The sequence below is a fragment of the Agelaius tricolor genome, unplaced genomic scaffold, assembly GCF_023055355.1.
Source record: "Agelaius tricolor isolate 1412-34295 unplaced genomic scaffold, bAgeTri1.0.p SCAF_8, whole genome shotgun sequence".
Taxonomy (NCBI): domain Eukaryota; kingdom Metazoa; phylum Chordata; class Aves; order Passeriformes; family Icteridae; genus Agelaius; species Agelaius tricolor.
In genome coordinates this window covers 24953346-24978707 of record NW_027269268.1, presented here as the reverse complement: position 1 = coordinate 24978707, position 25362 = coordinate 24953346, and the positions used below count along the sequence as shown (strand labels likewise).

Here is a 25362-nt window from a genome sequence, read left to right as displayed (position 1 = left end):
GGTGCACTTTAGAGTGTCTGTTGTAACAGAGGGACTACTGGGCTACATAAACTGCTGTGGCCCACCCTGCACAGTGGGAAGGCTGATGCTTCCCATCAGCTAAATGTCTTTTCCCCAGGGTTTATGGCTTCAGTTATTCAGAAATTTTGATATGAAATGTGAAATGCAAAGCATTAGCAAAACTGCTTATGCCTAATCTAAAGAACATTTAATCAGTCTAATTAGACAAAAAAAACCAGTCTTTATTTAAAAAAACAGAAAAAAGAGAAAAAAACCCCAACAATCCAGTATTTGGAGAGGACAGGTTCAAAAAGATCCTTTCTTGTAAATAAAGGAACCTGATTGACAAATATGGGTAGTGTAACCATTAAATTAAATTAGTTTAAGATTCAGAAAACAGATTCAATCATCTCAGACAGTCCACAGCCTGAAAGTACCTGTGATATTTTGTAATGAAGGGTTTGTTAAATATCTGGTGTTTCTTTTTAATATTAGTGCTCATGTTGTTATATTATGGTATCTTAGTGCTGTTCTTGACAAAATGTAGGTGGTGCAAATGAATAATAACATTGTAAGTTAGTAACAATTTAATTGGAAGGTAGGGAAATAAATTGGCAAAGAAAAAAAGACAGCTAACATTAACTTTTCAAAATAAAAAAATGTTCAGCTTGGGTTTGAATCATGTTTGAACCTGTTCTTATACTTTTTAAAAAAACAACTATTTTCTATTCACCAGTTTTACACAAAAGAGAAAAAGATTTTCTGTGATGAAATATAGAAAATCTTCCATATTATTAATTGAATTTATAGTACATTAAAGGGAAGATGTTCTAATGAAAATCATTTATTTGCTTTGAAGCTAGTGTTCAAGCTGATACTGGAAATAGATGGCAATAAACAGGGAAAACTTATCACTTTATCACTTTATTCATGAAAGAACTAATTTATCTTAGCAATTAGTAATTTCAGGGGGTGGCTGTAACTCATATATCTTAAAGTAGTTTTATTTAAATATAAATTGGTTGGAGGAAGATAAGAGCATTTTTCTCCACACTATTATATCCCTTATTCATAGTCAATATACAAACATAGGAATTTGGTTTTTTCTTACTTTCTTTTTGAGCAGACTTTGGAATTGACACAGGGTTTTGACATAAAAATGGCCAATTTCAGCTAAAAAGAACTGTTGTGAGTTGATCCCAGCCAGCAGCTGGGCATCCACACAGCTGTTCACTTCCCCAATCCCAGCAGTGGGTGGGGAGGAAGAAGGAAGAGGAAACTCAATAAAACTCCTGGGTCAAAATACAATCAGTTAAATAAGAGCCTTACCAAGAGTTATAAGTTCTCCCTAACAAGATTGTGGTGCTGGTCCCCAGCTGGACTGTGCTCTGAAGTTTTGTGGTAGCTGTACTATCATTCCTGAATTTTTAAAACTTAAGAAGTATTGTAAGTGAAAAAACAGCTCTTGATTTTAGATATAATGACAAGGCATTTATTTTGATATTGTTTTCCATAAGGGGGCAAGAGAGAGTTTCTGTGAGGCTTGTAAGACAGCATATGAAGTGGGGGCTGGAAATGAAGTGCTGTATATTGCTTGCATGCCAAGAGATCAGCTATACATTTTCCAAATGAAACGTGAAGTTAACTGGCACTTCTGACATTAATTTTTTTTTCCTTATCATGTACCTCATAGAATGGAGCAGCATGAACATGCTTGAAGCAAAGTTCAGCATAAAGAACAAAGACAAACATACAGAATAAAGTCTAGAACTGTAAATCAAAACTCTTCTCTCCTTCTCATGCCCCTTAAATTCTGATACTTTAAATGCTTGCCTTTTTTTCCTACTTCTAAGATCACAGGCTAAAAAGAATATCACCCCACTGAAAACAGTTTGCCTTACCTCCAGCAAAGATCACGATAATAAGTGACCCTCTTACTTGAGTGTTGATACAGGTCATCCTTTTCAACACAAATGCTATGAGTGGGGAATTATTTTAAGTGGAAAGGAGGGCCTGGGGTTCAAGTCTTGCCCCCAGATACAGCAATTCAAACTTGCTTTTCAACACGGTCAGAGGCAACGTTGGGCTGAGACACTTCTTAGCACTGGATTTGCAGTACAGCAATTCTCTAGTCTCTTGTTGGGGGACAATGAAATCCCGGACTGTGACTTCTGCCTCTAGAGCTGTTCTATGTATCAGACACGTGAATAAAATGTGTGCTTGAGCCTGGCATCAAGATTCTGTGGTTTACAGCAGTTTGGTAATCAGATGATTCATGTCAGCATCTGTTTTATTTCTAAATCTCTGTTGTTTCAGTTTAATTGTAGATCTGTTGAGTTTTGGTTTTAAGTTTTTCATCCAAGTCTCAGTTTCATTATAGGCCAGTTTAACATCAACAATAAAACTCCCTCTGCTGACAGGAGATGTAGGAATTTTGTGTGAAGAAGCTATGCTCTGGCCAGGCTGCACAACAACCCACCTACTCCTGTTTGGATTTAAACCATAGCTCTCATACTGGAGTTCCTCATCCAGTGGTTTTCCAAGACAGAATGAGCTCTGTCCTCAGGAACTTATTTGGAGCCTGCAAAAAAGGCATGTGTTTCATCTTTGCCTGTGAAAATGAAGTTCTCCCTCTGCTCATTATCTGAACAAGAAGCTCTCATCTTTTTGGGCTATTATATACTACATGTGTTAAGCATGGAAATGCATTCTTACCAGCCTTTACTGGACGCATGGAGAGCAGTTTTACTTTTGCATCTTATAGAAATCAAATGAGATTGACTAAAAGTACAGTACTGCATGCACAATTCTGTTTTTCTTTTTTGTGTGCCTTGTTTTGATTTTGTAGAGTGTTTTCTCTACAAAAAAAAGTCCTGTTTCAAAAGGACTGTGGTATTAAATATTACTCAAGGTAAATACAGATTTGAGAAAATGCTTTAACATTGGAATATAGTTTATCTGAAAAGTTCCCACATAGCTTAACACTGTTTGTTTTGGTTTTTTTTAATGACTGTAGAAGCCTCCCACTCCTTATAAAATGCTCGTTACATTAATTTTGGGGTCTGTTAGACAACTGATTTCCCCCATCAAAACAAAGGAAATACTCCTGGGAACATGAGACAGTTTCTGAAAATCAGTATCTGTGCATATCAGTTGCCATGCAAACTAGTACTATCGTACTCTGACAAAATCAACAAGCAATTAACTAATTAGTGTTTGTTTCTCAATATGTATGAAGCACGAGGACAGGAAGAAAACTGGCTACAAAACATTCAAAACAGTATGTGCTATGTAATAGAAAACAAGCTTTTAAAGGTCTACTAGTCCAGAGAAAGAAAAATGCTTTAATTCGTGCCATGGCTAACTCTTTCAGGTTTGTTTCTACACAGCCCTTTTCAGAGAAAAACTGACTTTATTAATCCTTCTGTCATTTGCTCTTTATATTTTTTGTCATAATGTTATTGGCATATCAGTTTTTTCTTCATATATTTTCAGTAATTCTCCAAGATGAAGCTTCCCTTTGTTGTATATGCTTCAGGCAATAATAAAATTAAATATACTTAAATTAGATTAAATATATTAATTGAACATTATATTAAATATAATTAAATTACATTTCTCAGATCTTTTTGGTGAGAATGGTAAGCATGGAAGTCACTTACTGTGAGAGAGCAGCTATATTTCTGTTCATCAGTAATATATTTGGTGGAAAGAAGATTCAAAATTTCCCCAACACACATGGGTGATGGATTGGCATGTCTTTTAAATTAGAGTTCTGTTTGGCATAGGCTTAGTTTTGCATGCCCAAGAGTAATTATATGTAAACACACCACCACAGTGAAATTGTGAACAGAAATGCAATGAACATTAACAAGTAAACACTCCATGCAGTTTTAAAAAGTTTTAACCTCGTAGTGTGGAACATAGAACCATGATGGATGAACTGGATCCAATATGCTGTCATATTAAACAAAACAAAAAACAAAAAAACAAAATAGAAAATACTTATGGGAAAGTATGGATGCAGTGATACATGTTTTTAACCGATACACATGAATTCTAGTTCCCTTTGAATCAACTGGAAAAAAAGAATAGTTGTGGTTCCAAGACGCACAAATTATGTATCTGCATCTTTTGAGTTGACTGTTTCTTTATAGAATGTATCTTTTGATGACTTTTTGAATTATCATTAGTACATTAAGAAAAAACTGTAGTACTTTAAACTGAGTCTAACTTTGGATCCCATTAAAAACCATATCTTTCTGTCTGAGCCCTATTTCCTAGAAAATGTAAGGGTTACTGCTCTTTCCCACAATTCTGCAGGATGGGTAATAGCTCTGCTCTTTCATCATCTTTTTTGTAACCTGCTGTTCACAATGCCTGCCACATCATTAATCTCAACAACTTTTTGGGACCTGGATTCTGGAGCAGGTTCTCTTCTAAGGAGCCTTCCTGTGGTGAGTAAATAAGTTAAAAGATCTCAGTGTACTCCAACAGGTTTTTGACTTGGGGAGGAAAGGAAAGGTTGAAGAAAATGTTTCCTCAAAAGCAGTAACTCACATCCTTTAGTAATTTCTAATGATTGGAATGAAGAGGGAAATGGACTTGTATACAGTGAGGATATGTTTTGTGTTCTCTGCATGAATTATTAACTATAATGATACTTCTAAGAATACCTACAACGTTGCCACAATAACAATAAAAATGCCTTATTAAAGAAGCTACAAAATTGAACAGTGAAATATTTATTTGAGGATTGTTGCTCTAGCTTTCAAAGACTTGAATGTAAACCAATTCAAATATGTGAAAAATTCAACATCCTCCCAGTGGTCTTCAATAAAATTCAGGTGTGGTAGACCAAGAAATTGAAGCATGAAGATGCTGCTCACATAATCTTTATTCCATTCTGTTTGAGCAATGCTTTCTATGTCTAGAACTATTAGTCTCCCAGTCTTTGATCTACAGGGACAAAAAACACCTTTGAAAGAGTAAAATGCAATAGCCACTGCCCAAATGGGTCTGTTCACCTTTTTCTACCAAAAACTTTTGCTTGCCCCTCAAACCCTAAGGACTTTCACCACTGCTGGAACACCATGTGCCATTGAATAACCTTTCTCTCAGCTGCTGAGGTTATCTATTTCCATGTGGGCATGGAAATGGAGTGAGGATTGATGTGTTCTACTTGAGAAGAGGGTTTTGGTTGGTTTGTTTATTTTTACTGAGTTGTATTAGTTGGCAAAGCTGGAAACTACTGGGCAGTAATTTTCCTGAGGGTTTTGACTTCCTCTTTGATTTAACTGTCAGTGTGTATTGAAATAATATGTAGTTGTAGTGGCTAACAGCAGGACTGTGAGAAAGAACATTCACACAGCTTCTTTTCTAAAACTTGGATTCTTGTTATGTGATATCTGCATTACCCAGAAAATGCTGTGTGTCTGCACAAAATTGAACCTAAAACCAGGAAGATATTTTTTTTTTTGTCAGCCATGTACCTAAATCTTAATAAGGCACTAGATCTCTTGGGGACTTGGTGAACAAAGGTTTCTCCTGGGTACAAACACCTTTCAAGCTTTAACTTTGTTTTCAGGACTTTGGAGAAAAGGAAGAATGCAAAATATTGGTGATCTGTGTTATCTATTTTACATGAAAACAAACTGTTACTAACTTATTCCTCTAAGGAATAAAGCACTAAGGTAATGATAATACCAATTATGGAGTCATTAAGAACATCAGAAGTGACAGCTACAGCAAAATTGTTTTGAAAGCTAACCTGTTTTTAACTAGGTAATGCTAGTACATGCTTGTCCCTATAAGCAAAGCCTGATATATGAGTGTTGATTTGTGGGTATCCAAAGCCACAGATGCCGTATTTAGACTTTGTGAAATAACTCCTCTGTCAGTGCATTCTGTGTAAAATAAAGCTGCATTTCATCAGTCTTAATAACCAGCACAACTCAATTACAGCTTTTGTTTTGATTTATAGGGTGATCCTATAGCATTCGTTCTTTAGCATGAGCGTATGTAGTTTCACAGAGTTACTTGTGTGAGTGATATTGCAGCAATCAAAGCAATGAATGTGTGGCAGGTTCACTCTTCAGATAAATTGTTATTATAGATTTTTTTATAGGTTTCATTGTGGTTTGAAAATTATTGTCTTCCACTGCCTAAACAGTGGATGAGTCTTGTCAAGTGTGGGAAGAAAACTGATCTTTACACATTAATGCTCACTACAGGCAGACCTCAATGAAAATACACATCTGAGCATATTTAAATGAGTTATTGACTGACCTTTCCTTTCTTTTCTGTATCGAAACAGATAACTTCAGTAGGGAGTGTTTTTTCATGTAGTATTGTGTTGTCAAGCTTGGTTACATTTTCACCCCCATGTAAAGATGGATGCCATACTTTTAAAATGAAGAATTGAACCTCAATTATATTTAATCAATTTGGAAGAAATTGATGAATTGATTTTCCAAGACCCCCATCCATAGAATATCCTGAATTGGAAGGGATCCTAAAGATCATCGAGTCCAGCTCCTGGCCCAGGACATACAATATTGTAATAATTATATCTAAAATAGTCATAGTAACATGAAACAAAAAGTGATTCCTGATATATCTTTCAGTTCTGGAGTTGTGAGCAAGTCAGACCTACGAATTCTGGGTGATTAGGCTACTAGGCTTCAATAAGTTATATAAGTTATTAGGCTTCAATTATTACCTTTCTTAAAATGAAATGAAAACAAGGTATAAAGGAAAATATTACTCAAGTTATCTGATATACATGAAAGATTGAAGGGGTTTCTGTTGCCAAAAAGATCCTTTTAATTAAGGAAATCAAATCTAATGAGAATCCAGCAATTTCAAGTATTGAATCATAATGAAATGCAGTCAAAGAGACAATTTGGCTCCTGTAGATCTAATAGTATTCAAGTTAAGAGAAAGGAAAACATCACAATCTTTGAATGCAGCAGCATTCAACAGTTTAAATAAGAACAGCCCACTGCCAGGGTAGTTAAACCTACCTACTTTATGGGATATTTATGCATCTTCAGCTCAAGTACAAATGTGAAAACTAGAAACCAACGAAGTGAACTACTCCAGAGGTGTGTAGCCCATCTATATACAGGACAGTAATTCCAAATTAAATAAGGTTCAGTGGCCAGAATTATACCGTGGAATTGGTCTTCCACATCTGAATGAGTGGGAAACTGGAGTATCCAAATAGAGACTTAATCCTGATAATGAAAGTGCCTGAGAGAACAAGGTAGATGTGACATTTGCAGATGAAATTTGGGCATGCAAGCGTTTAGCAGCTCCAGCATAATGACAGCCTATAACGACTTATGAAGGTCCTGTAGAGCATTAATTTATTGTCTCAACAAAAGAACTGCTGTTGATGAATTCTAGAACAAGATGTGGTTGTAAAATGCACTTTTTAGAGGGACTGGAAATACTTGCTCTGATTTAATATGAAGAATGAAACCAATAGAGCTGCTGTGGTAGTCTACAGTTCAGCATTAGAGAATACACAAGCTGCCACATCCTTGATAGTTCGGGTGTGGGACAATGCCTCCTTCCCCATGCATGGATGGCAACGTGGTGGCCAAGGGCTGTCTGGAATGATGACCTAGATGTCTTGTTGGTATGCATATATGATTGTAAATCATTCTCTTTTACTCCCTGAATAGTGGAGCCCATGGCCTCCTGAGCTGCTCTGCATGGTGGTGTGTTGTACAACAGGAACTCCCCTTGAGCAGGAATGACTACCAAGGGGCTCCTTGAGGCTGAGGGATTCCTTGCTGCAACAGAGTCTTGGTAAGTGATTAATAGTGTGCTAAACTTCTTAGAAATTTTAGCTAAGTGATAAAAAGGATAAATTGTGCATATAAAATCCTTTAGTCATAAATCGCTGACCAAGTCTGGGATTAGCAGTGGACCCATCTGCACCTAGACTCCATGAAGGCATTTGGAACTCAAGGGGGTCCCTTCTGAACCTCATGACCCAACAGAAGGGTCTCAGCTTTGTCTGAGCCTGTCCTCTATGCAGGAAATAATCCAGCTTGCTGTTGAATCTTGTTCAACCACTGCCACATTTATTACTGAACTTCATTAACTCTGTTTCAAATCAGTGCATTCAGAAATCCTGATAATTAAAACTCTCTACTTATACAAATAATAAAATGACGGACTAGACAATACCCTTCAATCTGTTGCATTAATTGAGGCCACTCTTCTGAATCATAGTCCAACTCTGCTAAATATGATGTAGAGGAGAAACAACCCCATGGGCAAAAATCAGTACAGGATATTTGATATCTACCTTACCAAGAAACCAAGACATGAAAACACTTACCAGTAGCTTTGATAATACCTCATTTACCCTTTCTATTAGATCATAAGTGTTGCTCAGGAACAGAACATTCATCCTGGATTGTCATAATAACTAATTTTTTTTTCAGTTTTGTAAAATCTGTTCATTTTTATTTGCTGTTTATTTTCTTTGTGAAGAAAAGAAACATTAGGAAGTGTATCATGGAGTGAAAGTTCACAAGATGGAAAACAGCACACCAAAGTGTGCTTACCTCATAGCGATGTTTTGCTCAGTCTCTTTTTTTAAAATAAATTTTAGTACTTGTTTTTGGTGGGAGGCAGCTTTTTTATACCTTTTTGCTGAAATGTTCAGTGTTTTCATAGAGTGAGCTACCAAAACACCATTATATTTGCAATCTGGCAGTAAAAGCTCAGAGAAGAAAACACTTGGTGTAGTATTTGTAATGAGAATTCTGGAAGGAGAGCAGAGAACAAACTGGCAGCAGAGGGGTAAGGAGGTCTCATGCCTTCTTAAATGGGAGCAACAGATATTTCACACACTGGATAGTGGGGAGCCAGTGCAACATCTTCACATCACATGTAGAACATGAAGATATGTAGGTCTGAGTTAAAGTCATATGAGAGGCAATTTGAAGTGCAGTGCTTGTAGGCACAGTATTTCAAGGATAAAAGAGGAGGGCAGCTAGCAGGAGACTTGATATTTCACGCTCATGATTCTACATTACCAAGGCAGTTTTCCTGTTAGAAAATCCTTACATATGTGGATTTAAGTGTGATGTGTTCCAGTAGTAAGTTAATATTCATACTGTATCCTCTTATTGAAATGCTTTTCAAATTGCTTATAAGGACACTTCAGCAGGTAACACCTTCACCTATAGAACTACATGAGGTACAGGTTTTATATTAGCACAACAAAGATGACTCAGTCCTCTTCAGAGCAGACCTTGAATTACTACACGTCAAATATTTCCTTACAGCCAGATATCCTCTAGTCCTCAGTTTGAAGTGACTTATTTCTCAACAAAGCAATGGTTTTTTGCATTTTGGCCCTTAGGCTCTCAGCAGACATTTGTAGAATGAGGGAAAACAAATGTGTGGGTTATACAAAGTTAATAAAACCAGATGCTATTAAGAGCTCACTGTATCACTATTCCATGTAGCAACATGAGCACCGGTTTATATTGTTTCAAGAAGAAGGAAAAGGAAGGAGTTAGTGTTAGGATGAAATAGAAAAAAACCTGGACATAACATTTAGAAAATTTATTTATGAAAAAGATGATTAATTAATTCTTTTTATTAAAAACACATTTGTAGAGATGTCTCTATTCCAAGAAGTGTTGTGAAGAAACCCATCAATCCCTCACAGGCATAGGGCTATGATGGTGATCACACACATGAGGACAGTACTTGCATAATTTGTCAAAGTAAAACTCGCTCATTAATGATCAGTAATCAAGGTCAAAGTGAGAAACCAGAGTTATGCCTTAATATTATCATCCAGGTAATTGGACATTGCCTGTTAACATGGTGAGCTCAGGCAATGGGTAATATGCTTTTCTGTTGGTGAATGTGTAGCAGGAAACACGACATGAATTTGGATGTGCAATAGCTCTATCTTTCTGCCTTCTCTTGTACCTCCTTCTTCTTCTGAATACATGTAAACTCATGCTTTAAAGACCCTCAGCATGGCAAACAGCAGGCTAGGCAAGCAATCCAGTAAAGCTGGATTAAGTGGCTGGCTTCTAGGTTGGGGGTTTTTAGTTTAACAAACACCTTTTTCCTGGTCTCGGGGATATGGATTTCTAGCACTGTTTCACTGTGTTTAGCTTTTATCCCAAGTCCAGTGAGACCTTCAACGTGAACAAATGACAATTTTTTTATTTAATCTTGAAGAAAATCTTCAATGCAAAATTAATTACAATGGAAATGACTTATTTTTCTAAAAGCAAATTTCTAAATTTTTCTAAAAATTACGAAGTAATGAAAATGATGATGTTGCAGAGTTGTTGTATGTTCACTAAACATCAGGATGACTTTTTCTGTCTTTTTATCTGTTATCTCTGTGACTTACATGCTTGTCCAATCTAAACGTTAAATTTCAATTCCTTTTTCTGCCTGAAGGGATTAAAAGCTGTGTTTCTCATTTTAGCCTAACTATACCAGGGTGTGGTCAGCTCTGAGAAAGCATTAGCTTACTCCTTCCCATTTTGAGATGTTCTCCTGGAAAGTAGACCTGGTTACAAAGACAGCTGTTTTCAACTCAGTGAAACAAGAATAAATGGAAATCAAGAGGGCTCTAAATCTTTGCCTGTGGGGTAACTGCTTCACTCTCTGTATTTTGGAGCTGGCTTGAGTTAGTGTTGCCATATCTCTGCTAGAGGGTTTCTCCCTCATTTTCTCTCCTCCAGACTGAACTCAGCCCCTGCTACTCTTGTGAGGACAGCAGTGATTGGTGACAGCTGGAGAAGGGGGTATACATAAAAATTTATAGAACATCCAGATTTGTTGGCACTCTAATAACTAAACTGATCTTGCCCACCACATCAGTCATATATTTATTAATGCTGGGAGGCTTGGGAATACCTGAAAGAAGAGTCACTTTTGGTGAGCACATCTTACTGAGCTGTGAACTGGCAGCGTACCATATTCTGCGAGTATGGCAACAGCTCTCACCATGGTGCTTGTTATTTTCACACCATGGAGTTTGTTATTTTTTAAAAGAAGAATGTTTTTGTTGCTGTCTTTCATTTCATGAATCAAGCCTTTGAGATCTGACTCAAATTTATTACTATCTTTGGGAAAGCTAATGGCATATTGTTATGTAAATTTGAATTCTATTGCAAAAATTGTAATTAACTGCTCATTGTTACTTTTCCTACTTCAATTCCATAATTTTATATTTTACCTTAAATAATGTGCACACCATGATTTATTCTTTCTTCTCTTTTGCTTACCATGCCCTCATAGAAACACAGAAAATGTTTGTAAATACAATATTAATTTTAACATTTGAAAGGATTAAACCAGAAAAGTTTACTCTTGTATTTAAACTCTATGGTTCTGAACTCATAGAACTGCTTTCAGGACCTTCTTCTGCACAAACTCTTCCTCAACTTTAATATCTCTTTAAAACTCTATATATACTGGCTTCAAATAGACAGCATATTGATGTCCAAGGAGAAAATTCTAGGTACCAAAGAAGTCAGACATGTTTGGTCATAATCAATTACTCTGGTGTGTGGTTCTTGGTTGTTTTAGCCATATGGAATCACAGCAGCTGTAGTTACAGAGTTGCTAATGCGCTTAAGATGTGAAGGAGCCTAAAAATTTTGCTAGAGAAAGCTGCAGCACGCTGTAAACAAGTATTTCTACTGCTGTTCAGTGATACAGGAGCAGCAATTGCAACTCCAACTGACAGACTGATGCTCTGCTCTCCTGAGGCATTCACTCTGAAGAAGCTGCTCTGCAATGGCAAACTGAGCTCATCTTTTTATATTAACTTCTCTGAATTAATTGCCTACTATGCATCTTCTCTTTGGTGCACATCTTCTTTCCAGTTAAACATTACTGTTCAAATGTCAGCCTGCCCCTTGGTTTTCAGTTAGTAGCAGCCTCATTATTCACTCAGTATCAATTATCTGTGTAAGTTTGAAGTGTTTTTTGTCTTTTAAATTTTGTGTTCCACTCGTGAGATCAGTAGCCTTTACTAGACTAGCCTTTACTACCTGACCAATCTACATAGGCAGAGCAATGAGCAAAGGTTTCAAACTACTGCCCCTGCCTGGGACTTCAGGGTCCTAGGTGGGTGGAAGCCTTTTGTGGAAGGAGAGTCTACATTCCTGCATATGTGTTCTTACTGTGATACAGTTTTATCAAAAATCATTCTGCAGGTAACAAGAAACAACACCCAAATACTTTCTTTGGAAGGGAGGAAGGGATGAAATTTTGATGTGATAAGCAGGCATAAAAGTGTGTTAAGATGGTGAGGCAAAACAGCAGTAATTGAGGCTGCTCTAACTCCATTTTCGGTTTTATTTTCAGAATAAAGAAATTGCTGTTAGAAGCCTGAATAGGTGAAATCTCAGTAAGGAAAAAAAAAATGAACAAGGCAAGATAAAAATTACAACGAGCGAATGTACCTGTGTATGGCTGAGAATTAAGAGAATTTTTAAACTAGTGCCAGAAGGTGAGAGAATTTTGAGCAGCTTTTTTTCCTTTTAATTATTTATCAGAAAAGAAGAAATACATAACAAGCAGACATAACTTTAGAAAACCTCTCACGTTTTGATCTGCAGGTCATAAATCATGACCCAGAAAAAGAGAAAAAGTAGTTTAATCTGCTTGAGAGAGCTCCATAACACAGAGGTATCTGCTTAATGTTTTGATAATGATGAAGGTGATGCTTGTTTACACACCTGCCCTTACAGAAGGACTTGATGGTCTTCAATCTTTACAGTAGACCTGTCTGGAGAAGCCTGAGGTTTGTACTACCACTCCCTCCACACTGCAGCTCAGGCTGAGATTTTCTTTAATTTCAAGATGTGTCAATTGAGTACAGCTAGTTAAAAAAAAAAAAAAAAGTCTGTGTCCTATTTCTGCTCTTTCTGTCTCCTAAGACATTGAAGCATTATTATAATCAACCTGGAATGGTTGATTTAATGATGACGCCTGTATCAAGATAGGTAAATAGCCAGATGTATTGTGGAAATTTGGTCTGTACTGATTGTTTCATTTTGTTTTATTTTGACAACCCCACTCTGGACCGCTGCCTCAGCATCTTTGTTAAGCTGTCTAATACGTTCAAACTCAGACTTCTTTTCAAACGTGAAATGAGAATCAGGGCACAGCGTGGATTCTAAGCAATGGAGATACATGTTGTCCTGTGCCCCCTCCCGTCCCCCGCCCGATTCTCCGCGCTGAACCAAAGGCTGAGAGATGCCATTTTTGCACAGCTCTCCCAGGGGAAGGGGAGACCACTCCGCTTTTTAATGCGGAGAGAAATAAACAAGCAAATAAGCCCTTTGCCTCCCCTCGCCCGGGGATTCCACTGGGCGAGGGGAGGCACCGTTTCTATACTCGCAACAAACTGATATTTAAGGAAAAGCAGAAAGCGGGAGAGAGGGAAGGGGGCGGATGCTCCGCCGTGGCACGCTCTGATGGCGCGGCTGCCCCGCACGCTGCGGTTCTGCTGCGGTTCCGCCGCGGCCCGAGGGGGTCCGGAGCGGTACCGGAGCGGTACCGGGGGCGCGGCGCCGCCGCCGTCCGCACGGGGGGCGTGGCCTCGGGGTGACGTCATGGGGCGTGTCGGGGGCGTGTCGCGGCGGCGGTGCCGCGCCGGGCGGGCGCGGGATGGGGCGGGGGGCGCGGCCGGACCCGCCGGGCCGGCAGCCGGCTGGCTCCCTGCGGCACCAGGGCTCGCCCCGACACCGGTGAGAGCGGGGGCGGCTCCTCTCGGCTCCGGGCGGCTCGGCACCTGCGGGGTCCCGCCGGGGACGGGCGCTGCCCTTTTTTTCTTTTTAATTTTCTTTTTTTAAAATAATTTCTTTTTTTTTTTTTTTTTCGGTGGATTTGGTTTGGTTGTTCGTTTGGTTGGTTTGTTGATTTTTTTTTTTTTGTGTTGTTCTTGTTGTTCGGGGTTTTTCGCGGGAGAAGCGCATCGCGGGAGACGGCGCTGCTGCCGCCGTCCCCTCGGCTGGTGCCGGCTGCGGGCACCGGGTGAAGGTTCCCGGCAGCTCCGTGGGGCTGGCGCTTGGACAGCAGCGGCCCCGGCTAGCCTGCTCTCTCAGGGGCGATTTCACACCCTCCTTCACTTGGCACCACCCTAAATGCCGCTTTAACGATCAGGGATTTCCGAGTAAGTGTGGCATGTCGCGACAAGAGGGAACCCAGGTTAGAAAACCCTGGCAAGGGAGCGCATGCCAACTTGGTCTTTGTTTGTAATCGTGTTTTAAGTAATTTCTCGTTTAAGTGATGCTCGGTGTGTGGGAAGGTGGATAGAAGTACCAGTCCTTGCAAAAGGAGACAGTAAAAGCTGTGGAAATGTGTACGGAGTTCAGGTTCCCACCACTGTCGGCATATCTTGCTGAGACTATCTGGACAAGGTTCCTCCTCATCTGGCAGTTCTCACTTTTCCTCTATCCCATGCATTTTGTCCAGACTTCTTGAGAGCACAAGCGTCAAATGCCTTCTCTCACTTCTTCCCCGTCTTCTTCTTTCTTGTATTTGCAAGTTGTGGCCAGGAACGAATTGAGAAGAAGGAAATGCAATCTTACGCTTTAACGCAATTTAAATTGTCTTCATTGCCTAGTAGAAAGGTAATGAACTGCCTCGTGTTTCTCCTTCTCAGTTTTAAATCCTGCAAAGTTCATTTATCTTAGTGTGTATGGAGATGTGTAAACCTGATAGTTATTGTTGTGTGTTTTCTTAAATCCCTCTGACTGTGCATGGACTGAAGTAAGTAGACAAACTGATGTACTACCTGAGAGAATGAGCTTATTTTGCAAAGCATTTCCTTTTTAATACCGATCAGCTAATATGTACTCTGCACAGCACTTCATTAAAAAGTTGGGAGCTAATTAGCTGTTTCTTACAGCTAGAGTTCCCGATTTTAATTAGAGTTCCTGTCTTTAAGTTTAAACTGATTAAAGCAATGCCAAAGCCAGTCTGGTTATTTTCAGTGTTTGTTTAAAAAAAAAAAGGGAAAATGAGTAATTTTAAGCTCTTTGTACTTCATGTTGAAAAACAAACACTTCTGTTTGGGGTTCTGTTCCTGATTCTGTAGGGTGTGGGGGATGAGATGATTATGTTTATCTTGTATTAGAGCGAGGAAATAAACTAACTAATGGCAATGAAACTCACATGTTTGTTGTTCAGGGTCGTTGGTTTCAATGGGAAAATCACAATTTGAGAAGGAAGCTCGAATGTGTTAAGTAAAGATGTGGATAACGTGTGAGTACTCAGGTGGATTTCTCAGTGCTCCAGCATGTATAGGGCTCTGTTTGGTGATTCTTGTGATGGTGAGAGCTCTGCTGCTGTCAAATGTTAGTGACCAAAAGTCTCATCCAAACTTACATAAAGCTGTCATGGTGGTTAAATATCATCCTCCATTATGTCCTCTGTTAATCTCATGTGTATACTTCAGACTTCATTCTGCTGAAGAACAGTTACTAGCCTTTGACTTAAAAAAAAAAAAGGGTCAATCTATGGCTCATACATGAGTACCCTGCTATATTTTAGACAACATTTTAAAACCCTGTTAGAGGTTTGAGAGATTTGCAAATTAGTAACTCCTGAGGGAGTTGTTATGCTGATAAGACTTCCAGTGTCTTTATTCTGAATATTTCACAGCATTCTTGACACCCTCTTTAAGGGAAGAGTTTAATATTTGTTGTACACTGCTAAGCACTTGTGACAAGATTTAGTAATGGGTGCTTTAAAGTACAAAAAATGAAGTTCTGGAAAATGCAAAGCTAAATGAATGACACCCTTTTAAGGTGCATGGATGGGGCAAACTTGTAGTGCTCAGAACTCTCCTGTAGACTGACAGCTGACCTTGACTTTAACTCTATGAACTTGTTTGCTTTTGGTATTTGGCCAAGTCAGCACTGTGATAATACTTGTGTTATGACAGAAAGTTTTCTTCTCTCTTCTGACATTTAAAGGATATTGCTGTTATTATTATTCCATAGGGACTGAATTCTGTGCAAAAAAACTCAAAAAAATTAGCACGAAAGATTGTTTGCAAAATCTTTCATGTTAATTTGCCATCACTAGATATTTGCATTCAAGATGCTTGACTGCCCTGGTGTCAGGTATGCTGCCATTGGAACCTTGTAGTCAAATCTCCAGGTAATTGTGACCAAATTTTCCATATTATGATTTTCCATATGTTTGTTAACGACAGAGCACATGAACTAATATGATGCCAGCATGGATAATGAGGTGAACCATCATCTGTGTTTTTATATTTGATGTGGGATGTTGATATGTGGCTGCTGCAATTTTTAATATTCTCAGAATAACTGTCTGACTTAGACAATTGGCTTTTCTCTTGTGGGCGAAGCAAGTTTCCTTACTAGGAATACCCATTTGCAGAATTTAAAGCATTTAGTAGATTTTTAGAAGACTTCACTGACTAGACAGCTATCTATACAACCTAAGAACAAAATGCCCCAAACATGTGTTGTTACATGGAAGTATGGAATCATGGAGGGATTTGGGTTGGAAGGGATCTTATGTTTCATGTAGTTTAAAACCCTCTGCCATGGTGATGGACATCATGGGAATTGGAAGTGTCCTTTAGTCTGTGTAGTCTTACAGCTAGGAGTAGATTCATCTGCTGGTAGTCTTTGCCCAAGCCATATGCACCTCCTTGTAATTTTGGTTCTCTTCTCCCTTTTCAGTTCTCTTTGGTTTCTGCTGCCACAGCCATGCTGCTGCCAGATGCCTGTTTGCTGTTTTTGCTGCCTGTTTGCATTGCTGCCTTACCCTTTCTAGTTTTTCAGTTTTGATTTTGTTTGGAGATTTTTCGTATGTATGTAATACATTTCTTAGTCCAGTAGATGGGCTGGTTGTGTTCCTGCCCATGGCATGGGGTTGGAGCTAGAGGATGCATATCATTCCAACCTAGCTCATTCTGTGATTCAGTGTAGCATACAAGACAATGAAATTATATGCTTTGACTTGAAAAAAAAGTTAGGGTCTGTAAAGAGAAACATCTTGTTATATGAAATTAAATCCAGAACAGTCTCATCATCTTAATAGCAGTGCAAATTCAAATAAGGACTTAATAGAGGAACTTAAACCTTTAATGTGATGAGAATAACCTTGTTAATTATCAGGGTTAATGAGGTGCATTTCTTTGAAGTGAACGGAGTGATCACAGGCCAGAAAAAAAGATCTCTCGTCTGCTGGGTAGTATTTTTCCAATTCATTGGTAATTGAAAAGGAGATTTTTGTTCCAGGCAAGTGTGTGATATTACAGCAATTTATATCAGACTCTTCAGAAAAGAGGGATAAACACCTTTAAAAAGTAGACTTAATGATACAGTTAAAGCAATAATGAGTAGTAAGCTAACTTTAGGTTATTTTCTGTGCCATTTTGATGGTTCAATGCCTTTCCCCCCAAAAAATTCATTGGCAGCCAGGCATACACTGAAACTTAAATCTCATAGAGTTTCATAATTTAGAAATAGTGGGGAGTTTGATAATATTGAATTATTCAGTGTAATTTCACTGCTCCTTTGGGAATTTCCATACAGCTTATAACTTTTCTTATATGGAATGATTTTTGGGATGCAGAGGCACTAAAGGTGCTTGGGGTGATTGTACTGCCACAGTGCTCTCCTCTTGGTTTTGGGACAGGTGTACAAGACACGTCTTGTTCTGTATTGTGAGGCTTTCACAGTGCTGAGCTGTGGATGGCTGCAAAGTTAATTTCAGACTACGTGACTATTGAAAAACAAAGTTTCTAATTTTGCAGCGAAGATGATAATATATTTATGGCTCTGTTATAATCTTATAAAATGAATGTTTTTTCATGGGGTGTATGGTTTTCAAGGCATTGAAAGCTCTCTAGTACCTCGTGTCCTCGTTTTTAGGAAGACTTCTAATGTTCCTGCCTGGATTTTGTCCCATTAAGTTTGCTTGTCCATTGCCAGATTTCTTCACAAGAATGACTTGCAGAACTGACCCATCTATACCTGTCCCTCTGGTGTGTGAGCCTGCCTGCTTTGGGGCAGTGGTGGGAGGTACAGCACAGTGGGAAACCTCAGCTTGTCAGCTGCTACCCTGTACTGGCTTGGGTGAACCCTTTATGCTGTGGGGTGAGGTAGAACTTCATCTTAGTCACATCTGAGTGCATTTTTGCAAAGGCAAACTGCATGATATCAAGATTGACTTTGTTTCATTGGTAGCAGCATGGTTGTGCTTTGTTGACAAAGAATGGTAGTCCAAACCCTCAGATTTCAGTAGAATAAAATACATAACTTAAGTCTGGAAGGTCAGGAAGGGTTTGATGTACTGGGAATGTTTCTCCAGTTGCCCACCAGCAACTGAAATCCAAGTTTGGTCCATTTGTACCTCCAAGTCGACTTTCAGGTAGACAAAATTAAATGTCAAACGTGGTTTCTGCAAAAATGTTATGTTCAATTTGATTGTATCAAAATAGTGGGCAGTGTACTTCAAAAACTACTTTAGAACACTGAGAAGTTTAATTACTTCTAACCTATTCAGCAGGAGAGTTTCCCAGTCTGAAAACCAGAGGCTTGTTTCATTTGCCATTTGGAACAACATTTGTCCTTGCCTGTTTATCTTCATTGCTAAATGAAGTTCTTTAAACAAGGTAGTGGTCACTGACTGATTTCCTTTAAGGCTTTCTGGTTTTCTTATAGGAACAGTTTCTCTATTTTTTTTACATCTTTAGAAGTGTTGCAATTAACTGCTCCCTTGTATTACGTTATTTTTTTTTACTTCATGCTGTGTTACACAGCTCTTGGGGGGGACCCACTGCAGAAGGGAAATGGCACCAAGTTCTGCAGGAACTTGTAGAAATGTAATCCTTGTGGCATTCTATGGTTAGATCTGCCTCAGAGGAAACGCAGGGGGCAGCTTCTGTGCCTGTCAGAGTTCTTTTGGTTACGCTGGGTCATTGAGTGAAAGTGCTTTGGACGTCAGTAGCTCACTAATCCCAGTTTTCCAGTTTCTGCCTGTTGGCTCTCTAAAGCAGAGAAGACATTCCAAACAAAAGCACAGTGAGGGAGAGCCAGGCCATCTTTGCTATTATGGGAGCAGCTTCCTTGGCCTCCATGGAGTGGAGCTGACACTGTGATGGTTTGTTGACTGCAGGTCTCATAGAAGATAGGTTTCTCTCTCCCTTTCCCAGGGTTGTCTTCTCTGAAGTCTTTTCCAGGTGGAAAAAAAAAGTACTAATGATGTTAAGGAACAAAGGGACTTGTTTAGCATGGAGGAAAAGTTTGAAGCGGAAGCCAATTATTAATAACTTGCTTCAGAAGTTAAACTGATCTAATATGACCCAAGTTAAACACATACCTAACCTAAGGGATAAAATTTTGGCATAAGGTAGTAATAAAATAGAGACTATCTTAAGATTTCTAGCCAGTAGGGAAGTGAACTTTTGGAGCTATTTTCTGCCAGGACAGGGGTGTACATGTGTTATATGCTTTCTAAAACTTCCTCATTATAGGAAGCAGAGTGAGGGTCAGGCATTGGTCTCTTCTCTTTGGTGACAGAGACCTGGAGGAATGGCTTACAGCTGTGTCAGAGGAGGTTTAGGTTGGATATTAGTGTAGGGGGATAGAATATAAGAAAATAAAGATAGTGTAGAAAGTAATCTCACCCCTAAGGAGTGGCAGCTGGGCCAATTATCAAAGATTAGGAACAGGCCTGACTTTACAGGCCACAGCTGTAACCAATGAGAAGAAGAGTGCTATAAAAGAGTGGGGTGGCTGGGTGAGAAGGGAACTGGAGTCAGTGGCTGCTTTGTGAGTAAGAGAGAGTCAGTGCTCTGAAGGACTGCCCACAAGAAACACCAAGAAGGTATGAAACTTTTGTGATAGGAGACAACAGTATGGAGCCCCTGCAATAAGATGACAGCGTATTAGGAGAAGATGTTTTCACCCAGATGGTGGTTGGACACTGGAATAGGCTTCCCAGGAAAGCTCTCACAGCCCCAAGCCTGCCAGGGCTTTTAGGCACACAGTGTGACTCTTGGAGTGTCCTGTGCAGAGACAGAAGTTGGACTCCATCATCCTGATGGGTCCCTCCCAATTCAGCATATTCTATGATTCTATGTGGTCAAAGTTTTGTTTGGTGTAAGACATTGTAGGACTTATTTAAGTGTGATGAAAGGAGACTGGAAGAATAACATGGAATGCAGCTTTAATTCTGGTGTATTGCTGGAAACTGTGAGTTGGTACCTTTTTCTGTAGCACAAGGGTGGGCTGAGCTCCAGATCTCTGATTTTTGGGGTTGGCTGAGTACAGAGGCAGCCATTGACTAGAGTAAAGGAGGAAAAACCCTTGCTCGGAGGCAGGCCGAAGAGTGGAATTCTGCATGCTAGCACAAAGCAGTGTGTAACAGGATGAAATCTAATCATGCTTCCCTGGTGTTGGGTCATCATCAGGAAGAAATGATTATGCTTCCCAAGGGAGGACCCTCTACTTCAACATTTCTAGTACGCGAAACTGGCATCAGTTCTTGCTGTGTAATCTATGAATGCAGGCACAATGCTCTCCTGGCCTCTGGTGACAAATGTGCTGCTTCACCTCATGGCTGCTTTAGGCTCAGAGGGTCTGTGCTGCTTCTTTGGAGAGAAACCTAAAGCACAGCTTCTGAGTGCTGACTTCAAAAGGTGTCCACTGTCTCCTCACAGTGGTGTGACCTATTTAAGGTCTCTCTGCCAAGCGCAGCCAAGCGCAGGTCAGCTGATGCTACCGAGTTGTTTCTCTGGTGAGTACTAATAATTTCAGTGTCCTGTAGAAAATTTATTTATGTAATGACAGTATCAAATTGTCCTTGTCTATGCTGGCTCTCTGTGTGGGTAAATGGCCATTCAAGAGCCAGCTGATGGGTATGGGTTTTTGTGGAGACAGATGCTTTTCCATAAAGCTGAGAAACATAACTCAAGAGGATTGAAAATGTTTACTGTGAAATTTCCTTGTGTGTGTAGTACTTCCTTAGAAATCAAACAGTAACATCAGTGCCTTAGGTTAGTGGAAGTCCCTAAAAGATGATATGAGGTGTTGGCTGGAAGATGGCATATCTGCAAAAAGGCCAAATTAATTCCACCTTCAAAAGTTTCTCAAATGCTGGTCTTCACAGCTGGTGGGATGCAGTATTCTGTGGAGCTGGGAGGGACTGACTGTCCACTGGAGGCAAAATGCATCAAAAAGATAAAAGTTCTTTGATAAAGTCCTGCTAGAGTGAAGAACTGAATTCAACCCTGAAATTTTATAAGATATGCTGAAGTTGGTAAGGTGGGCAACTTAAGGTAGAGCAAAGCCTGAGAAATTAAATTCTGTCATTTTCTGTTCTTCTGGAACCTCACAGAGGGGAGCAGGAAACAGGATCTAGATAAACTGAGTGCTTTCTTGGTAAGTTTCTTACATGAACAGTCCCCCTTGCACTTTGTGAGTAACTTTTTTTCCTTTTGTTTTTTTGTGCCTTTGAGCAGCATTCATAGTAATAGTCTGCTTATTCTATTCTGTCCTCCTGTGAAAAAGTCCTAATGCAAACCCTGTTCAGTCTGTAAGTGTTTGAAAATAGCTGTGTTTAATTTAACTATGAACAAGAGGACTTCAAATGCATGTGTTTTGCTTTGAAAGAGAGTGGAAGGCAATCTAACACAGAAGGAGTTTGGCAAGCAGAAAGAATGCTGAAAAGAAGTGGCAGAATGTGCAAGGGGCAGATTTTATCCCTACTGAAAGGGTGGTTGAGGAATTTAAAGAGGAAGGGTAAAAAAATGTGGAGGGGAAGACAGAGGTAAGGTTTTTGGAAATGGAGAAAGATCTAAGCAAGCTAAAGGAAAACCAACTGCTAAAATCTGTGATGATATGGGGTAGAAGTGAAAAGGAGGAGAGAAAATATTTATAAGAAGAGAAGATTGATGTAAGTGGGTGAAATGACCAGAGTGGAAAAAGGAATAAAATGGAAATATGGAATGAAAGATGACAAACATTGCTTGTGGAACAGGAAAAGAAAATTTTGTTTTAAATATGTGCTGTGTTGAAATTTTCAGAACTCTTTTCTTCCCTTCTGGAAAGGGAAAAAGGCCGGCTGGTTCTGCAGGCTGAGGGAGGTGAGACTGCCACAGGTCCATGCCCCAGTTCCAGCCAGCAGCCAGGCAGGGCACACCCTGCCAGTACACAGGCACAGGGGATGTGCTCCCACGCCTGCTCCATGGGCTGCCCTGCACACAGCTGTTCCCATGGCCCAGCTCAGCCTGGCACCTTCAGCCACTCAGCCCAGTCTCTCTGCTGGTTGGCAGTCAGAAGTTGCTGCACTCACACCCCTGTGCACATGTGCAGAGTGAGCAGAGCCACTCACCCAGAAAAGAGCTGGAAAGGGTTTAATAAGCACACAGGACAGACTAAGCTGATCAGGGCAGTGCACAACCAGGCAGTTGAACCAGCAACCAGAACGTTTGCATGCAACTGGCCCTTTTTATCCACTTACTCCTCTATTACCTCATGCTTGCTCTTTCCCAAATCCTTTAAATCCATTCCTGCCTTTGGTTTCCCCTATAAACATTTCATAGCAAGTCCTGTGCAATCCCCAAATGCCCCTCCCTTACATCCTGTAGTATGTCCCACATCTGTGATCACTCATGATGGATTTCAAAACTGAACAGTGTGACTGAGGTCCTCCTTGAAGCTGCCCTGAGAAGAGTCTGGATGGGGCCTCCCCCCTTTCCTTCAAGTCCCTTAATTTGTGTCCCTGCCTTTTTTCCATGCTTTTTTGTCCCCTAATTTGTGCCATTCTGCAGCCCTGTGGTCCTCTGGCCTCGTTGAGAGAGCCCCTTAATGGGCTGATTGCTCTTGTGGTGGGCCTGGAAGAAGATGGGCCAAGTATAATTTGTGCTTCCCCACTTGCCACTGTCTCACTGTGCTCTGTTGTTGGGTGCAAATGAGCTTGTATCATATAGTCTTAACCATATAAAACCGTCTTCATTTGCTATGGAAATTTTAAAGAGTAAAATTGGGATGAAAATGCTTTGTTAAATAACATATAGGAATGAAAAATATGCAATGTTATAAAGCACATGCTTCTTGCCTCCTTGTTTGGCTTTATGCTGTGGAATGCTAAATATAATGCATGACCTGTGAAATCTAGTCAAGTTAAATGTTTGTTTTAAAACTTGAAAGGGTATATTGTTCAGCTAAAGGGACTAGTCAGTAGCTATGAGCTACAGCACGGGTTACAACACTACTTAAACATCTGTGAGGAATCCAGGTAAAGGTAATTGTTACAAAACAAATCTGAGGAAGTGCTTTTGATTGCCTGTGGTGATGTTGCACCTAATGGAATAGAACTAATTTTTTTCCCCAGAATTGCCACCAGCATTCCTGAATATGCCTTTCAGAGCTTAGATGACTTCTAAAGTGTATACTATAATTACTTCTTTTTGAACCATGATTAAACATATGTGTGTTCTGAAAAGCTGCCATTAAGATACACTTGAGTTCATGAAAGAATGATTGTGTTCCTCATTGCAGCAGGATTTTTCAGTGCCTTAGGACTGAAGACAGGCCTCTTCACAGAGGAACTGTCAAGCTGAGTTAAACCCTGTGAAGAATATTGGGGACAGGAGCACAAAGTTCATCAGAGGTGTTTCCCAGAGTGGGAATGGGAAACACTAAAAGTCTAGGTTTGTCTAAAACCTTAATTGAGTGCCATGTTTTGCACCAAGTGATTCCTCTTGCCTACAGGAAAAGGAATAGATGTATGGAAATTAACATGGAGCTTGAATGCAGATTGGCTGTGAAGTGAGATGTCTAACTAATTAGGCATTAACAGGGAATTGTGCTTTTTTTCTTTAAAGGGGCAAAAACTAATCCAAGGAACTGCAGGATTACGGTTTTGAAGTCAGTGTTAATCAAGTTCTTAAACTGCTTTTGTAGGAAGGGATATTTCTGTGCATAATGGTAAAAGAATATTAGAAAAAGGTATTAGGAGTTTACCAAGGAGAGTGGTACTATAAGGAAATGTGACAGATCAAAGGTCCCTTTGCCTCAGCTGTGCTTATATAGCTGTTTTCATCTCTAAACTCTAAATAAGATAAATTTTGTTTTTAAGAAATAAAATACACTGTCAACCTTTTTTGTCTTGCACCATGTCATTATTTTGAAGCTTGACTTCTTTGGCAAGATGAATTTTTTGGAGTAAGTACTCTGTAAATGTGTGGGGATAATCACAAGGAAAGTATTACCTGGAATTTGCTCTCCTATCAGTATAATAATACTGATAGGAGAGCAAATAACCATGTGTATAAATTCTAGAAATTGGAGTAGGGTTTCTAATCAATAGGATAACCTCCCAATTGAAGGAATTCAGTATATCAAGCCGTATCTTACTGCATTAAAATAACGTCTAGGAGATTTCTGAGGAAGGTTCCATAAAGATAATAAGATGCCTGTCAGAGCAAGAAACTAAATTCATGGAGCATGGACACTACTTTCTATAGTTGTTTTCCTAAAACAATGTTAAAAAAAAGTGAATGCACCAATATCATGAAAGTATATTTGACAGCAGGTGTGTCTCTCTCCATGGTGGTATGGAGAAAGGTTTTTCAAGCAGAAGCAACCAGTTTCAACAATTACAACAAAGTGAAAACAATTGTGACATAGTGGCATTTTCCCTATGCAGGTGATTTCAACACGTAGAAATTTTAAATTGCAAAAAAAGCTAGAAAGGAGTTTTCTTGGGTAAAAGTTCTGAAATAGATAGTTGAAATGATAGTTGAAGAGTGTGGTGCGATAAATTATGAATACCCTTCTTTTACTCTTTTACTAATCATCTATTTAAAGTAAGTTCTTCTTGATATATGACATTGGTCATTGTTACTTACACCTTTGCTGGGCTTTAAACTCCCTCTGTGATGTCTGTCAGCCTTTTGAGTAGAAATTTTTGAAGGTTTTAGCAAGGTTAGAGAGCTGAGCTGGCTGGCGGAAGATAACTGTCAAATGCTTTTGCAAACTCACAGACTCTGATGCTTCAGTGTAGGGGCCTTGAAATAAAATAGATTGATTCTTGTCCAAGGAATGATTTTCTCCCCTTCCTCAGAAGATTTATTTGCTTGTGGAAAATAGTAGACCTCAAAAACACCTGTTCTGGTGCTAGGAAGACTTACACATTATTGGCTGAAGCTTCTGTAACATTTAATGGCTGGACCAAAAGAGGATTACTCTGAAATCACAAATGTGAGTCGTTCAGGCTGTGGGAGATGAGGGTGTGAGCAGCCAAACTGATACTGCCTGCTCCTCAGGAGCTCTGGGGGAGAAAGCTGCTTGG

At 39.4% G+C, this 25362-nt stretch overlaps 1 protein-coding gene across 7 annotated transcripts in view; it reads left to right on the top strand.

Annotated features, from left to right (window-relative positions):
• The first annotated feature begins 13627 nt into the window (after nucleotides 1-13627).
• MARCHF1 (membrane associated ring-CH-type finger 1) overlaps nucleotides 13628-25362 on the top strand; it is a 226004-nt gene continuing 214269 nt past the window's right edge. For 3 of the 7 annotated variants that reach the window (XM_071431997.1, XM_071431996.1, XM_071432003.1), the window contains exon 1: nucleotides 13628-13763. The gene's annotated coding sequence lies outside the window, so the exon portion shown is untranslated. Of the gene's footprint in view, nucleotides 13764-13986; nucleotides 14224-25362 lie in introns of all 7 variants that reach the window. The other 4 variants (XM_071431999.1, XM_071431998.1, XM_071432001.1 and 1 more) reach the window with 2 other exon arrangements.